Source organism: Periplaneta americana, chromosome 3, assembly GCF_040183065.1.
Source record: "Periplaneta americana isolate PAMFEO1 chromosome 3, P.americana_PAMFEO1_priV1, whole genome shotgun sequence".
Classification (NCBI taxonomy): domain Eukaryota; kingdom Metazoa; phylum Arthropoda; class Insecta; order Blattodea; family Blattidae; genus Periplaneta; species Periplaneta americana.
Window position 1 is genome coordinate 138,291,076 of NC_091119.1, and position 19,212 is coordinate 138,310,287.

Consider the following 19,212-nt stretch of genomic DNA (forward strand, 5'->3'; position numbering starts at 1 on the left):
ATGTTAATGGCTTATGAGCGAACATGTCAACGGACAAGTTATTACTACCGGTTCAAGAAATAAGTTGTTTATGATCTCTTTTCTTTGAACGAGATGGCAGTATGGAAATTTCGCAAAATTTTGCTAGCTTAGCACAGATAACCACTTACACAGTCGCCATGACAGCCACCGATCCTTCCAGCAGTTTTGTTCCTATTCCGCTGCAGCATGATGTCAGTGTTGTCCACCGGTCCGGTGAGATTCGGAATACGCTGATTGGCAATACTGGTACGGAATGTAATATTTAGACTTAAGTTGAGGTCCCAGTAGGGGCGATACAGGTTAACGATAGCGGAGGTGAAGGTGGGGGGAACAGACTAGTACAGCTCATGCATTATGTCCAGACACTCCCCTCCAGACTTCCTACAGAGCTGCGCACGACATCGGATGAGTCTACTTACGAATTATAGGGGAATGGGTTAGTTTTTGCCTTGAACTCGGTAGACACACGCCCGAACTTCCCTTCTACTCCTACCCCCTCGACAGAAACGTTGTTCCCGTACTGTACATCGCGAGTGTCTTGATAAAATGCATGAGCTGTACTTGTTTACTTTTTCCGTCTTCTATCCACTGTGCTGTAGGTCTACAGGTTGACGTAGAAGGTTTCGTAACTACCAGTACTGAAGCTGGAACATTTGGGACGACGTGAAGTCATTGCGATGTCGATATCGACATACATTTGAAACAAATATTTAAATATAGGCCTACATTGTTAACTTTGTTCCATAATAAAATAAAGTAAAACCTTACAATAAGAGGAAAAATGCATCACACCTACTGGAAAAAAAAATTCCCGCCTTAATTGTGGACTAAAAATTTATAACATGATTTTGAAATTTGAAATAAGTTTATACAGACTATAAATTATTAAGAAATAAGTGTGAACTCAAAAATTAAAGAGATATTTACACTACGTAATTGAAATTAGTGTTAATTAATATATTATATTTGACTGATCTATTTTAAATATGAGTAAATATCATGTGATTTGGCGATACTTTATTAAAATTAATTTGATTTTCAGTTTACTGTATTTTATTATCAAGTTAACCTACAAAACTTTGATTTTGACTTCTTACTGAATACAATATAATCCTTATTAAATAGCCTAAAATATAGGGGTTATTTTCATTTTAAATGTATTTTTTTCTTTCTTCGTAATGTGATAATAATAATAATAATAATAATAATAATAATAATAATAATAATAATAATACAGTATTGTTCTCTAAAACTCCATATGAAAATGTTACGTTTCTACACCTGAGAAACGATAATACATTGCATTTTGGACAACATAAAGCAGTATTTAAGTTGTCCTTCAGATAAAAGTTTATTTAATAACGTATTGTTCGACTTATACTGCGAAATCTCTAACTCATGCGGTGTGTGTATGATGGGAGAGGACTACCTCGCCAGCTGCTTTATCCTGTGTGCACAGAACTTCAGAGTTTATGTGCCTCAACATCGAAGTCTAGACTAATATTCCTAGGGTAACATCCGTCCGGCAAAAGGAGGACATATCCTCTTTTTTAATCATTTTATCCTGTCCGGCAGACATTTCTTTTTTAATTTGAAATATCCGGCATTTCGCATTTCAACTAGAATTAATATGAATATTGAATAAGGTGCGATATTATGCATAGAATATCTAAATAAATGGTGAAACCTTTGAAAGAATTTAACTCCTTTCAATGGTTGAAGCTGGAACACATAAAAAACACAAAATATGACGACCTATTGACATGCATTGAATTATTACACTCTAAAAACGTCACTATTCATGATTGTAAGCTATTTTATCAACTTCATTCAGCAGTGTACAAAGATATGCCAATCAAGTTAATTTGGACAAAGATTTAAGTTTAGATAAACAATGGTGCAAATTCTTCAATTCCAATAGTTCTGCGAGCACTGAAACTTTCTCCGAACTCTCTAAAATATGTCAATTCTATTTATTTATCCCAAGTCACAATGGAAGTGTTGAGAGAATACTTTCCCTAATATCTGCTCAATTGACAAAAGAACGAAATCGCATGCTAACGGAGACAGTCAGAGGTATCATCATAGTGAAATATAATTTCAAGGCCATGTCCTGTGAACAGTTCCATAGTTATTTGTTACAAGATATGTTTGTCTCTCCAGGCTCTTGTGCACAAAGTGTGTTCCACCGATAAGTAGGGTACAGATGTAATACTGATCCAGCAACTAGTGAGAAAACTAAGGTGAGCCATTGTTTTTATCTTTACTTAATTTTGTTCATACCAATTTTTAAAATGTCCTTTTTTCAGCAATGTCCTCTTATTTTAGATTCCATGTACTCCTATAGAATTTCTTCTCATGGTAACCCTAAATATTCCTATTGCAGGATATAATCTCTGCTTCTCTTGCAAGGAATCAAACTTACGACCTCTGGATTTACAGTTGGAAACGCTTCTGCTTGAGCCAGAGAAATAGACTTTGTAATGCATTAGTTTCTTATTTTATCTGAACCTCATGTCAGCTATTTGCGTTCTCCTTTAAGACTCAGCTCTTCGCTTCACACAGGCCTGTTCAACCAGCGCAGCGGGACGACACTTCAAGACTAATAAGCTGCACGTGGACTCGTGGCAGACTGGCATTCACCACGTGAAGGCGACGAGACGCGATGGTGCTGCTCCAGCTGTACGCTTGTCAATATTTATATAGGTCTGAAGAGAGGTTGTGATTGAATGACAAAATCTGAGGACTTGCGTACCAGTTACAGTCATCCAAGTCACCCAGAACTGATATAAGATTGTGTAATTAAACCGATCGGGTGATAAAGGAATCGACTTAATTTCACTCGCACGATCAATTGTCATAAGTTTACATAATAATAAAACTGTAACTGGACAATATGATAATTTACACTAAAAATGTGTAATGAAGGTTACTCATATTTTCTTGTTATACGTTTCAAGAGTTTCGTAAAAGTTCATCCCGAATACAGGCAGGCATGTCATTAATATACAGTATATGAAGAATAACACAGGACCTAGTACCGAACCCTGAGGAACACCATGCTTCAATAATTTAAATTTTAATAAATAACCATTTACAAACGCACTTTGGTGTCTATTTATCACATATGAAGAAAGAAGTTTGATACTATTATAACTAAAATCATAAAACCTTAGTTTTTGCAGAAGAAGGTTTGAGTTAAATCAAAAAAATATCCAGCTACTGGCAAACCATCATCAAACCATGGAGATATCTTGCGATACTAAAAAGTAAATTCGTGGCGCTACAGCACATGAAGGGCCAAGACCGACCAGCCGGCTGCTGCCCCACGTCCACATGCCGAAGCAGTGGTGGACGATCATCCAACCAGAATGGAGGTATCGTGTGGTTAGTAAGATGATCCCCCGCCCCAGCTGTTATAGCTGGTTTGCGAAACCGAATTTTCGCTACCTATCGTAGCTCCTCAAGTGCATCACGAATCTTGCGATACTAGATAAATAAAAATAATGGAAATTGTTTAAGATATTATAAAAAGTAATAACCATGGAAATGTATTGTCATAACAGAAATATGAAAACCATGGAAATGTTTCAAGATACTACCAAAACGATAACCATGGACATGTCTAGCGATACTAGATAAATAAAAACAATGGAAATGTTTTACGTTATTATAAAAGTAATAACTATGGAAATGTCTTACAATATGAGAAAAATAATAATAACCATTGAAATATTTTACGATACTATAAAAGTAATGAACATGCAGACGTCTTGCTGTATTAGAAAAATAAAAACCATGGAAATGTTTTAAGGTACTGTAGGCCTAAAATTAATAATCAAGGAAATGTCTTGCGATTCTATAAAAATGAAAACCACCTATACTAGAATAATGAAAACTTTGGAAATGTTTTACGATTCTATGAAAGTAATAACCATGGAAATGTCTTGTTAACAGAAATGTGAAAACCATGGATATGTTTTAAGATATAACCAAAGCAATAACCATGGAAATGTCTTACGATACTAGACAAGTAAAAACCGTGGAAATGTTTTATGATATAAAATGTCATAACCATGGAAAGGTCTTGTCATAACAAAATGTAAAAACCATGGAAATGTTCTGGTATACTACCAAAGCAATAACCATAGAAATGTCTTGCGATACTAGATAAATAAAAATCATGGATATGTTTTACGATATTATAAAAAAATACCCATGGAAATATTTTGTCATAACAAAAATATAAAAACCATGGAAATGTTTTAAGATACTGTACTACCAAAGCAATAACCATGGAAATGTCTTGGGATACTAGATAAATAAAAACCATGACAATGTTTTACGATACTATAAAAGCAATTACCATGGAAATGTCTTGCAATACTACAAAAATAAAATCCATGTAAATGTTTTAATATACTATCAATTAATAACCATGAAAATATATTCAGATACTGGAAAAATAAAAACCATTTAGACGTTCTGCGATACTAGAAAAATGAAAACTAAGGAAATCTTTTACAATATTGTAAAAATAATGAATATGGAAATATCTTGCAATACTGAAAATATAAAATGCATGGAATTTTTTTTTTAAGATACCATCAAAGTAGTAACTATGGAAATGTTTTAAGGTACTATGAAAGTAACAACTAGGACCAAGGTTCATACTCAAATGCATATTTTTCAGTTGCCAGTCGAAAGTCGCGCAATAACATTTTTATAGAACTTTGGGATGTCTGTGATGACAAATATGGAATGTTAATAGTGCATATTTTTGTATATTTGAGGCGTTCCTGCATATAATAAACCATTGTGTATATATTATGGCATATTTTCAGGATTCTGTTGCATAAGCCCCCAATTTTGTATATTTTGATTGTTTTGTTGCCAGCACACAACATTTTTTATTAACTATACTCGATGACTAGAAATTCCTTGTATATGAAGGATAGCTGTGGAAAAATAAAAACAACCGCTCCCTACTTTTGCCCCAGAATTGAGGACACTGAACTATTGCACAGCAAAATGATTCCCAAATATCCCTACCTACTTGACTAACACTCCCTACTGACCAGCCTTATCTCTGTTATTAACTTATTCCCTGTTGGCGCGCCGCAGTTCAAGTGTCAAATGCGTGATTTCGTTGTATTTTTTGTGCAGTTTGTGTGAGTGCGTTCGTTTGTGACTCCTTTTGCAAAATATTTCCAAATAAATAATTGATTAAATGGCGATCTTACTCGTGTTAATTGTGTAAGCATGTTCGGCTTGCAGCAATTTTGGTGCTTCTTCACACCATCCTCAGAGCCTACTAGATCTCGGCGTCATCTCAAACTTCGCTGCCTGTTTTGTGGGTGCGTTCGATTGTTGAAAAGTGTTGAAATGTGGTGTCAAATAGTGTGTGTGTTCTGAAATTGATCTGTGTGTTGATAATTTGATCAGGGTGTGTTTTAGTGTGTCTATATATTTCATATTGTTCTAGTGTGTTGAGTTTTTGGTTTTTGGGTTGTATGTGTAGGATTTGCATGTGTGTATTTATGTTATTGTATGTGTGGTTAGCATTAGTTATGTGTTCGGCACATGTAGATGTATTGTGTCCTCTGGTTATTGCTTTAATGTGTTCTTTGTATCGAGTTTGGAATGATCTGCCTGTCTGTCCAATGTAGAAACTGTCGCAACTATTGCATGTGAGTTTGTATACGCCTGTGTGGTTGTATTTATTTGTTTGTGTTGTTTGTGTGTTGAGATGTCTTTGTACTATTTTTTCTGTTCTGTATGCTATGTTGTATTTCTGTTTTCTGAATGAGGATGCGATTTTGTGTGTGTTTTTGTTTTCGTATGTTAGTGTGATGTATTTCTTGTGTTCTTGTGTTTGTGTTGTGTTTTTGTTTTGTTTTAAAAGTAGTGTACGAAAGATTCAACACAGTAGATTCCCTTAGGGAACACAGTTTTTACACAAGATGAGGCTGTCAAGATAAAGCTAGACATGGTGCTATTTAAAAAAGCGCAGGTTACTGCATTCTGCTCAAAGAAGGTCTTGTACCAAGAAAGTGTTGTTTATTTCAACCTGAATATTCTTTATTTGGTTATTTAATGACACTGTATCAATTACTGGGTTATTTAGCGTCGATGGTATTAGTGATAGTGAGATGGTATTTGGCGAGATGAGACCGAGGATTCGCCATAGTTTACCTAACATTCGCCTTACAGTTTTGGAAAACCTCGGAAAACCCCAACCAGGTAATCAGCCCAAGCTGGAATCGAACCCACGCCCGAACGCAACTCCGAATCAGCAGACAAACGCGCTACCTCCTGAGCTACGTCCGTGGCGAATCGTAATCTTACAAGCTCACAATCTGTCCAGAATATTATGCGTAACCTCTGGGGTTATGGCTGATATGTACATCTGTTACGACTATGAGGCAGTACATAACACACACCTACGTACAGTGTCGCAAGTTTGCGTGCAGCGGATGCCACACACTGTAAATGCTAACAAGCAAACATTCACATGGAGGCAGATAAAAAGTTAATTTTTTTTTCTTTCACTATGTTAATAATGTCAAAACAAGTGCTTGTACAAATGTTGGCCACTCGAGCGCAATTATGAGGGCCATCCAGAAAGTAAGTTTGCCTGGGGCCGTATACAGAAATGAAACACAATTTTATAGAAATATTTATTGAAACAAATACAGCAATTGTTGAGCTGTTTTTCAACATATTTCCCATCGGAATTGAGAAATTTGTCTATTATTATTATTATTATTATTATTATTATTATTATTATTATTATTATTACGGTATGCTCCAAAACAAACAGTACTGAAATTATGGCTCATCTGCTGTCCACGTTTCCCTAGCAACGAAGTATTTATTTATTGTATACAGTAGTTTGACATACTGTGAATTCAGCGTTGTGTTGATTTCTACAATTATGATTCTCACAGCAGAGAAGAAGGTGTTTATCGCCGAGCATTAATTCCGGTCATACGGAGTGAGGCGTCAGAATGGGCCGAGCTTGAACCATGTTAAAGAGCAGTACTAGGAGCGATTTAACAATTTTGTACCAAATAACACAACAATGTTAGCTATCTTCGAGAAGTTCCATTGTATGGAATCAGTTTTATGTCGCCTTGCATGTTATAATGACTTACGTTGATTTTCATAGTAGTCTAACTTAGGTTTGTAATTTCAGTACTCCGTATGACCTGAAATAATGCTCGACAATAGACACCTTCTCGTCTGTTGTGAGAACCATTAATTGCAGAAATCAACACAACACTGTTTTCGCAATATGTCAAACTATTTTATATAATGAATAAATACTTCGTTGCTAGGGAAACGTGGACAGCAAATGAGCGACAATTTCAGTACTGTTTGTTTTGGTGTATACTTTAGGCGTATTATTATATTAACAATAACAATGACTTGCTTATTTACCACATCTCATCTTTATGTTGGGAGGTGTTTTCTAAATAGTTCAATAATTTGTGAAAGAGTAGCCTATATTTCTCTCCTGGATCTCTCGCACATTATGTTGGTAATTAGTAGATTAGTATGATCTAATACTAAAATGTGTTTTGTCTGACATGAAATTCATTGCTTTGACTAAACAGTTTGCTATTCACCAGACTAGCCTAAAAATGTATTTTGTTTGATCACGTGAAATGATTAGGACGAATTCCAAAAACAGAATACCACTTTGAAATGTATATCCTACTTAAAAATTGTACGTACGCATTTTAAGTTAAAATACATACATACTCCTAAGACGCTACCTCTCTTGGACATTTTAATAGAAATCTGTCCATTAGCCACGTGCATGTTTCATACCAAGTAGATCTATAAGTTATATCTTACTTAATTACATTTATCTGTGTTGAATATTGAAATCACAATGCAACACAACTGAATTATATTATACTTACTTACTTACAAATGGCTTTTAAGGAAACCGAAGGTTCATTGCCGCCCTCACATAAGCCCGCCATCGGTCCATACCCTGTGCAAGATTAATCCAGTTCTCTATCATCACACCCCATCTCCCTCAAATCCATTTTAATATTATCCTCCCATCTACGTCTCGGCCTCCCTAAAGGTCTTTTTCCCTCCGGTCTCCCAACTAACACTCTATGTGCATTTCTGGATTCGCCCATACGTGCTACATGCCTTGCATTGATATTAATATTAATACCCAGTGGCGGCTCGTGGGTATTGAATTAAGGGGGGCTGCATACAAAACTAAACCAAGCAACTTACTTTATTTAAAGATTAGTTCCATGCGCCTTATCTTGTAAGTTGTGTTTAAATGAGAGAGATTTACTGGCATTTAAAAGAATCCTGCGGAAAAATTCCGGCACACCGGCGACGCTGATATAACCCCTGCTGTTGCGAGTGTCGTTAAATAAACCATAATTTAATTTTTTATATGCAGATTTGAACCTTAGGAATATCTAACTGGCGATGTTGTAGTGGGTTGTATAATATATATATATATATATATATATATATATATATATATATATACACACACACACACACACACACACACACACACACACACACACTATACCGGTACATCAATAAATGAAAAAAATAACAGCCAGAAATTGAATTCAGGATATCCAAGAGTATGCACAAGGGCGCTTGCCTCATTTATTGTGATGTTAGATGTTTCAGAGTCCATTATGATTTGAAAACATTCTACTGTCTTCGCGCTACGAGTTGGCGCGGGGAGTAGATAGGCGGGACGGGGGAACTTTACGCTACGCTCTGACCTGAAAACTTCGTCCACTTACTTGGCTACACGGGAACGGAGTCAGACATAAAAGATTCCGCATCTTCGGTGCTGTCGCTATGACTATCATTATCACAGTTTTCAAAATTTCTGGAGTATGCTCTGTCCATGATATCGTCTGTTTATGTTCCAGCCGTATATATTAATTCGAATCTCTCAACAAAGACATTAGCCCCACCGCCCCCATCCTGAAGGACAACAATGAGTGTTCTGGACACATTTATGGTAGTCAAAACTCCCGTAACATTTTTATCCTGCCAGCACTTGGGAAACGTTAAATTGGTAGGCCTATCTATCCGCATTTCGTCCAGATACAAAATCGGTTTTTCCACTTTCCTAAGCTTTCTTATTTGCTGTAGATATCTTCGCGTATTCTAATTTACAGTGTTTTCCTAATTTTTTTTTTTTTTTTTTTTTTTGCTGCACACTTCTTCCACCTGAAATCCTTTTTCTTCAGCATTCGTCTTAATGCTGTCTTTCATTTCAAATCAATTTTCTCTTGTAAAAGGGTAGACGTTTGTTGCAGCTTGGTACTATTTTTTTACTTGTCATTTAACGACACTGTAATAACTACTAGCTTCTTCAGTGTCGATTGAATTGATGATGGCGAGATGGTATTTGGCGAAATGAAACCAAGGATTCGTCATAGATTACCTGACATTCGCCTACCGCTTGGGAAAACCTCGGAAAAAACAAAACCAGGTAGCCAACGCAAACGGGAATCGAACTCACTCCCGAGCACAACTGCAGATCAGCAGGCAAACGCGCTACCTCCTCAGCTACGCCGATGGCCCTCTTTCTTTTTCAAATAAAAATTCTCAATTATATCTTTTTTGTCAATCTCCCGTCGAAGTCATCTACATTTGCGTTTCGGTACTCTAGACGTTTACATTTTTTTCTCCCTCAGGTGTCGACAACGCACTTTCTTCTGTGCAGTCTTTCATTTCATTCCTTATACGCTGTATTGTTCTTGTGGATAGATTAGAGTACTTTCCTACCTTTGCTGTAGGTTTCGTAAGAGGAATGCAAAGGCACTGTTGTTCTTTTTCTTCATCACAGAATTATTTTGCACTTCTAATAATATTCCTTTCTTCGCTATAGATTGTCAATCCTTGTTTCCTCTTTGTCGACATATTTACAATAAACAAAAAACTGTTATAAAACTAAATAACAGTATACAATAACATACATTCTATTAACTATATTATTATCAACACTATTAACACGAAAAGCAAAGGATAACTAAAGCAATACAAGATTTGTGGTACACTGAAAACAATTGTCTTGCTCAAACTAATAAACACTACAGTAAAAATCCCACTATTATTTTCACAAAGTCGCAAAGACTCATAGACACGTGCAGTAGATGTTTGTGAAACAGGAATATTGCAGTGAACAGCGCGGTGCGCATGCGCGACTGTTTCCCCTCCGCCCCGTCTAAGTACTTCAGCCGCCTTCTCCTGGCGTGACAACAGTAGCAATGCCTCCTTCTTCTCATGAACAACATTTACTGTTCTTATTTTAAATCCATCTTGTTACCCCAGCTGATGGAATTGTCTTTAAAACACATTAATCTAATACAGACTGTGTGGAGATCGAGAGAAGAAAGCAGGGATACTGGATAAATTAGCAAAAAATATGCGAGTCTTTGTATTTTGTTTAGCGGCTCTTTCCATTATGAGATTCAACTGATGGGCACTTAATTTCACATTTCTCCTGAATTGTTAAGGTACTGAACTGAATAGACTGTAAATATTGTACAGAATTAAACATTGTTGCACTTGTTATACTCACAACATTAAAGAAAATGTATTTAAAACTGCGCGCTACTGACAAACTGCTGCAAATTTTGCAGCGCCTGGAAACTCTGGATTCGCGGCAAGGGGCAGCAGGGAGGAGGGGTAAAACTAACGCGCAAAGCATCCGAGACGAGACTGGCAGCTCCAGGGGAGGAAGTGGCTTCACCCTATAGTCCTTGTCTCTGGTTTCGCTCTGGCAGCACCAGGGGAGGAAGTGACTTCACTAACGATTGCGTGCATGTCATTGAGAGCGAATTTTTTAAAAAAGACAAGAGCCACACATGTCTGGGGGTGCTGCAGCTCTGCAGCTCCTCTTCGAAAGCCGCCCCTGTTAATACCTATATTACTGATTCATTATTAATTACGTTCAAATTTCACAAGCTTACTTATACTTCCATTTCATCAGTTTCCTTTATTGAAAACCAAAATTATTGCTGCCAACATAACAGTTAGAAAATAACTGCCAGTTGTATTTTTCAGTACCCTCGAAATTCGAAACGAGGTTGGTAAAAGAAAATTCAACCTGACATCTAGAAAATCACTATAATAATATGTAGTAATAGGGGGGAAATGGTTAGATTTCACCCTTAAGGTAAAGCTGATCCGGATTATAAACACGGCAGACCCAGTGGCGGACAGTAAGAAAGGAGTTAGTCTTTGAAGAGGTAATACGCAGACTAATCCCTTTCCTACTGTCCGCCACTAGGTCTTTATTGTTTACTTATGAGCATAACCGCGGGTGTGTTCTGTCTCAAACAGTAGGCTGGGAGCGCAAGTGATCTGTTTACATTTCCCGGCCATTTATGTGCATGAGGGTATACATATATGTTAACATACACGAAAGTAAATCCAGCACATTCATAATGAGTTTTCATAATTTAAATTTAAATTATTAGTAGTTAGTTAATTAAAATAATAAAGTGTCGCTTAATTTTCATACGAATACTCCTACTAATGCATGAGTAATAATCCTTATCTGAGTGATGTTTATAACAATCAACACCCACAGTCAAGGTCACATTCTTTCAGCTGAGTAACCAGCAATGCATGAATCGTTGGCGAAATTCCTTCAGTCCAAGTGAACTCGAGGATATCAATCTATTTAATTCAAATCCAGTTAACATAAGCAACGTGAAGACTAGTGTGTTTAACTCCTCTTTCATAAAATGCTCGCCTATCGAAGTAGGTCTAGTTTTCCTTTGGTCCGATCGAATCTTCTTGCACTTTGGTATGGCCTAATAATAATCACTTAACAACAAATTTTTACTTTTTGGCTTGCTCCGAAATAAAAATAGGTGAATATTACTAATATGTGTGCCCTAAATCTGAATTGAAAATCCAAATTGTCCCATCACGTATCATTTTCCGGGGAAAGTGAAAAAATTTTTTATGAAAAAAACTTATTTTTTTTTATTTTCACAGCTACTGATAAAATTACAATAGATTAGGAATTGAAAATGCCTCATAACACTGGAAAAATGTGTACTGGATGCAAAACTAATGTTACGTAGTTCAAACCCCCCCCAAAAAAAACGCAACAACAATAAAAATATTTAATGTGTGTAATGAGAAGAAAAACTTGGAATTTGAACTTACTATTTAAAAGGGTTTTCTGGATTTCTTCCGTTTATAACTAGACCCGGACTGTCTTTTACAAGGAACCAACAATAGTCTGCAAGCATGCTGGATGATGATCTTCCTTTATATCGCCTTTCCATTTCAGATATTTCTTGATGAAATCTTTCCCCATGCTTGTCGCTTACTGCTCCAAGGTTAGGAGGAAAGAAATCCAAATGAGAATGTAAAAATTGTATTTTGAGAGACATAATACACCGCATTTTCTCATATACACTTAACATGGTTTCCACAAGTTCGATGTAGTTGTTTGCTCTAGAATTTCTAAGCAAATTTGAGCAAATATCTTTGAAAGCGCGCCATGCCATTTTGTCTGTAGTCTAACGGAAAGTTTTTCCTCAAACAAAGAGTAAGCCATAACTTTGCGAATTTGTGGACCCATGAAAATGCCCTCTTTTAATTTGCCTTCACTCAAACTCGTAAACTTTTCTTTTAAATACTGAAAATCACATCCTTGTTTGTTCATTGCGTAGACTTCACTATGAACTGTATGACATTACTGAATAGAAGATAACAATATATGTTCATTTATTAGCAGTACAAAAGAACATGCCAACAACCATAAGAAACCGGAAATAAGTCCTAAACGCATAAAATGCATTAGATTTTGTTTTGGTTTACAACCCCCAACCCGCGCCAGATGTTTCCTGGGAGAGTGAAATCATAGTATTTTAAAAACCCTTGCGTGTGAAGAACAGAGGTGCATTTTAGGATTAAGAGCACCCCAAACTATAAGGGACACATTATTTTAAGTCATAGCAAAATTCTTGTTGTTCAGTGTAATCTATGAAAACAATAGTCATGCCTTGATTGAAATGGAGCCATACAGTTCTGTTCTGCGGCTGACAGAATGCTTCTCAGCTTTGTAGTGATGTCCGCTCACCCACGAAGAAGGTGAATGAAAATTAATTATTCAATTGTTAAGAGAGTTCAGTGTGGGTTGTCTGCCTCAACAAAGAATCTTCTCGCCTGGCAATGAGGCAAGGAAATCCCAAACTTCGGCCTCGAAAATTTTTGAACTCTTGCCAAAGGAAAACAAACCGGGGGATGGCCGTCAAAACGCACGTGACGAAATTAGAATGAAGGGCATTCATACGCAGAATTGTCGTAACAGATTCTTCCTACCTTGAAGATACTGTAAAAACAAAATGTACAATAAACAGACTTGTTAGTAGCAGTCGTCATGACGACTCTTGGAGAGTTCATTGTAGTATAATAATAATAATAATAATAATACTAATAATAATAATAATAATAATAATTATTATTATTATTATTATTATTACTCATCATCATCATAGCACTACAGTCCAAAGTGGTTCTTGGCTTCTCTCACAACAGCTCTCCACTTCACTCTGTCACGTCTCGCAATACGTCGTCCATCCTCCTCTTCGGTCTTCCTCTCCTTCCTTCTCCCTCCATTCTTGCGTTCATTAGCCTTCCCTCGTCTATTCTCACTACATGTCCTAACCATCTCAGCATAATAGATTTAATAAAGCTCACTATATTCTCGCCTTCCAATAGATGATCAATCTCTTTATTCATTATTTTTCTCCAGTCTCTTTTATTGTATACTGGACCATAAATCAGGTCTAAGTTTTGTTCATTTAGGCAGCATCCTTGATATGAACATGTGTGAGAACGAGAAATAAGTTCTATTTCCTTACATTATTCTTTTATGTATTTCATTCTCAATTTTATTTTCATTATTGATAAACGACCCAAGGTATGTGAATTCTTTAACGCTTTCGAAATTATAACTCTCCATTTCAAAATTTACTAGTCTTTCATTTCTCTGTTTATCCAGTCTCATATATTTTATTTTTTCTTCGTTTATTTTTAAGCCAATCTGTTTTCCTTCATTATCTAAAATCCTATACATCTCTTTTAAATTGGAGATGCTACGTCCTACTGTCACAATACGAGGCGCGTCCATAAAGTAACTTTCCCACTCGTCCCACAGCTAGCAAACCATATGTTGCGCGAAGCGACTGCGTGTACGTGCTAGAGCAGGACTGGGCATCGGGAGCGCATCTAGACTCTATACTGGGATGCTTAATATTCATCAGTCACGGAATCAACGCTGCGCGGTGTTCGGCGGGGAAGAAAGGGGATGAAGAGAAATCGTATGGCTCCCCGTGCGAGAGTAGAATCCGCTCTTACTGCCCAGCCCTGTGCTAGAGCAATGTCCTGGTATGGCGCATGCGCTAGCGGAACTTCCCGAGTGCTCAGTGCTCTCAGTAGCTTCGTTTCAGTGGTTGAAGATGGACGCTCCTATTCCAGCTCCCGCCGTGTGTGAAGTGCGATCAGTGATAAAGTTTTTGAATGCACAGAGCATAGCGCCAATTGAAATTTATCGTCAGCTGTGCCAGGTCTATGGGCCTAACGTCATAAGCAAGCCGATTGTGCGTGGACGCCAAAATGTGCATGACGAGGAGCACAATGGGAGGCCAACCACCATCACAGACGACCTTGTGGAGCAACGCAACATCTGCTTGCTCATGACGTTAGGCCCATAGACCTGGCACAGCTGACGATAAATTTCAATTGGCGCTATGCCCTGTGCATTCAAAAACTTTATAATTGATCGCACTTCACACGCGGCGGGAACTGGAATAGGAGCGTCCATCTTCAACCAATGCAACGAAGCTACTGAGAGCACTCGGGAAGTTCCGTTAGCGCATGCGCCATGCCAGGACATTACTCTATCACGTACAGTACGATTATTTAGTCCTGACAGTCGCCGGAGATGTGCGCCTAGGTCAGGCGAGTCCATTTAGTTACGCCAAGGGGTGTATGGGTTATTCACTCGCTTGCCTTCGAAGCGATCGGATGTCATGCGTGCGGTAGAGCAGTATGTTTCCAGTACAATTAAGCTGTACTGCATTCCTTTACCGACCGCTCGCCCTTATCTCTACTCCGGAACTCTCCCCACTTCTCCTATTGATTTCCCTGTTTCGCGTCGACGAGCTGTCAGGACTAAATAATCGGTCTGTACACGCAGTGGCTTCGCGCAACATATGGTTTGCTAGCTGTGGGACGAGTGGGAAAGTTACTTTATGGACGCGCCTCGTATCATCAGCAAACCCATAAACTTGCCTGGATTTGCATGCAATTGTTCCAGTAACTTCTATTTTACTAGTTATTTTATGTAATACTAAATTAAGAAAGAGTAGTAGATAAAATATCACCCTGTCTTACTCCGCAGCTTATCGTGAATGCATTTTGTAATTTAATTGCCTACTATTACTTCCGTCGATGCCTTATCTAATGCCATTTTAACCAGGGATATCAATTTCCAGGTATTCCGAACTCAAGTATAAATATCTACATGTTGAAGAGGCCTATACACTGCTTGACATTGTATCCGCGAGAGTGGTAGAGCACTGGATGCAAGCTGTCGCAAGAGAAGTGACAATACAACAGCATTGAATAGAGCAGTGGTAGGCATTTTTATACTTTTAGCCGTTCTGCAGTAATCGCAGCAAACCAGCCTAGCACAGTCACCTCGTTTGCTATAATGTCTCAAACCCTCTTTGCTACTACTCAGTGGTGACTCGTACATTATAACAGTATAGTACATTCAGTATTTATTTATTTAATGGGTTATTTTACGACGCTATATCAACATCTAGGTTATTTAGCGTCTGAATGAAATAAAGGTGATAATGTCGGTGAAATGAGTCCGGGGTCCAGCACCGAAAGTTACCCAGCATTTGCCCGTATTGGGTTGAGGGAAAAACCCTCAACCAGGTAACTTGCCCCGACCGGGATTCGAACCCGGGCCACCTGGTTTCGCGGCCAGACGCGCTGACCGTTAGTCCACAGGTGTGGACACATTCAGTATCGGAAACGACATTGTTAACATATGACAATTGTACTTGATACTGTCTTTCACCCAGTAAATATAGTACTTTTAACTTTATATTATATAATTCGATAAATATTTGTATTATTTTAACAATTCAATTTTATGTTTTGTATATCCATGAAATATATTGTAAGATTGTAACACTCACAATGTCTTTAGTGAAGTTTTTCACTCAGGACAATAAAGATTATTATTATTATTATTATTATTATTAATATTATTATTATTATTATTATTATTATTATTATTATTATTATTATTATTAGACTTCGTTGAATTGCCACATGCAGCATGCAATCAGGTTGCAGATGTACGGTAGTATAGAGGAGGCGAGTGACCTCCCGGTCTCGTAGTAGGAGCAGTTCATGTTAAGAGTTGTGACTGGCCAAAATAGATGGAGCATCTACAGCTAATGTATACCTATGTAAGCACTTGTTTTTGCTTTACTGTGGTTGGAATAGTCAAAGCTTAACATCACACATGCCGCGATATAATACTTCATAATTGCGTGTGTTTATAGAGGAGTTTGGTACAAAGTATTTTAGTGTTAAAGAACAAACCATTTTTTGTAAAATATGCACCTATTACATCGTGTGTTGATGAACGTACATTTTCCCAATATAAAAACTGTTTAAGTGACCTCGGAGGAGGTTCACTTTGCAGTCGCTCAAAATGTACGTAACTCTTAACTGCAATGCAATATTCAAGGATGATGTATTTTACATTTAAGAATTAATATATCTCACTATAAAATAATAGTGTATTTACATGTTTAGATGTTTCCTACTTCAATGATCATTCATTATATTTCTGGAATGTAGGATACAGGTTTTATTGTAACCGCAGTATACTGCTCAGTGTTTACATCAGAGGCATACTCCATCCGTTGCACGCCCCCTTCTCATGCAGTCTATACAGCGTACGCAGTAAACCTTGCGATTCTCGTGGCAATTCCACGAAGTCTTTTATTATTATTATTATTATTATTATTATTACATCTTGGGCAAACTCGAGCAGCAGTACCTGTACTCAAGCAAAACGAACCCTCGGACGACCTCCACTCTTATTCCAGCTACTGTATGCTGTACATAGACTACAGTGTAAAGGTTATCCAAAACTTTAAACTTGTAAATTTGAAAGTCATTTTGAGAGTTAATTTCAGATAAGTTGAAATTTATATTAAAGTATGCTTGTGTAGTTTCAGTCTACAACTTACCAATCTATATTAATACAGAATTAATTTTCTGTCTTATTGCATTACAAAATTTTATTTCCACAAATATTTTCGACTTATTTAAAAAGTCATCTTCATGTGAAGAACACAATAAATGGCACACTGAACACATATGATGTACAGTGAGAACATTTGTGCATACTATAAAATTGAACATGTACAAAAACATTATAAAATTATATGTGAATACTAGAGTGGTTCTAAGTCATTTTATCTTACAATAAATAACATAATAAAAATTAAAAATTAATCTTATAATATGATAACCACACTTTAGTTGAGTCTATAAATGTTATATAACCAATTTTAGGTCATGTTGTATGCACATATTTGAAATTTAATATATATAAAGGCTTAAAAATAGCAGTGATTACCTGCTAGTGATACTATGTTCAGAAAAGAAAAGTCATTAAAGATATACAAGCATTGGCATTCTACTATATGTGTGTTTTTGTTTTCAATCACAACTATAATTTAATTTAAACTTGTAGTTATTCATTGGTTTTATCATCAGCCACGGAAAAAACAGATACAGTGGACTCTCCTAAGTTCCACAGAACAAAATTGAAATTTCTGTCCACTAAGGGTAGTGGGTGTGGCAAATGAAATGAATATAAATTCTTATTGGTTATCCATCAACGAATACAGTACTGTACTTGCTTTTCTTGCCCGCCCCGAGACTTGTTTATGCGCTTCTAGTACCACAGTGGGTTTCGACAGTTTCCGTCTCACAAACTGCACAATTCTCAAATGGAAAAATAAGAGTTCATTAATTTAAAATCAGTAATCAATATGGATATCCTAATCAATAAAATATTCTGTTTTCCTTTAACAAAAGTATCACTACAAGACAGAATCAATTCCCATTCAAATGGCAAACCCATTTCTTAGTGCCTGTATAGGGGCGTGTCTAATTCTCCTACGTAAGCAGTCGAACTATAGGATGTCGAACTTTATTTCTGTCGAACTTAAGAGCTTCCACTGTACTTTCATTCATATCATTTAATACCTCATGAAAATAAAGTACATAATATGAATGGTGGGGAGTTAATTGAAAAACTTGAGAGAATCCGAAACGTTTATCTCCGAGAGCTGAGCTTGCACATCATAAAAGTTGCTAATTTTGAGAACACATAAAAATATTATGGTTTCGCCTTCATTAAGAAAACAACATTGCTCGTATTTAAACAATATTTCATTTTATCTAACAACTGACCTATAACTTCGTTTTCACTTTTAGAAACTGTAGAAATCTCCAGCATAGTCTATGTACAGTTTTCTTGTTGTACTGTATATTAGCCTAATGACATGCGATTATGTATTAAGTTATTTGTTACCTCATTTTAAGTAGACTGCATGCTGCTTCTTATACGCTTCTTCAGCCAAGAAGTCACATCTTCTTAGAAACTTCATAGAGCCTACTAATTTAAAAGTTTCCACAAACAATACACGCACTGCCTCTTTTGGTAGTCGACACGCGGTCTGCACTGGGTACACACACTGACTAAATCAGACGTAGCTGGCCTGCATCTAGGGGTGCGTTCTCTTAGCAAAATTTGATATCTTGGTGAATACCATTATTTTTCCCGTCGTGAAACCTGAAAGTCGCGTTTTCTTGACGCAAATTCATATTGCTTAGAAACATTGATAAAATATCGACTATCAAGATATCGAATATCATGGCATAAAATGTCCTGTAAAAGTCCACTTTTTAACTACTATAAATATATAGGGTTACCAGATATCGTCTTTTTAAGAGTATTATACGCAGGGCGAGGTATTTATGGAGATTGCGAAAATCACGACATAATAGATAAACAATACATTTTTACTAATCTTTACGAATTAAATG

General features: G+C 36.7%; 1 long non-coding RNA gene across 1 annotated transcript in view; it reads right to left on the reverse strand.

The window, feature by feature from the left end:
• Positions 1 to 18,851, reverse strand: part of LOC138697143 (uncharacterized) — a 98,431-nt gene extending 79,580 nt beyond the window's left edge. The window contains exon 1 of the long non-coding RNA XR_011331538.1: positions 18,698 to 18,851. This is a non-coding gene — a long non-coding RNA (uncharacterized lncRNA). The remainder of the gene's footprint in view (positions 1 to 18,697) is intronic.
• Positions 18,852 to 19,212: the final 361 nt, after the last annotated feature.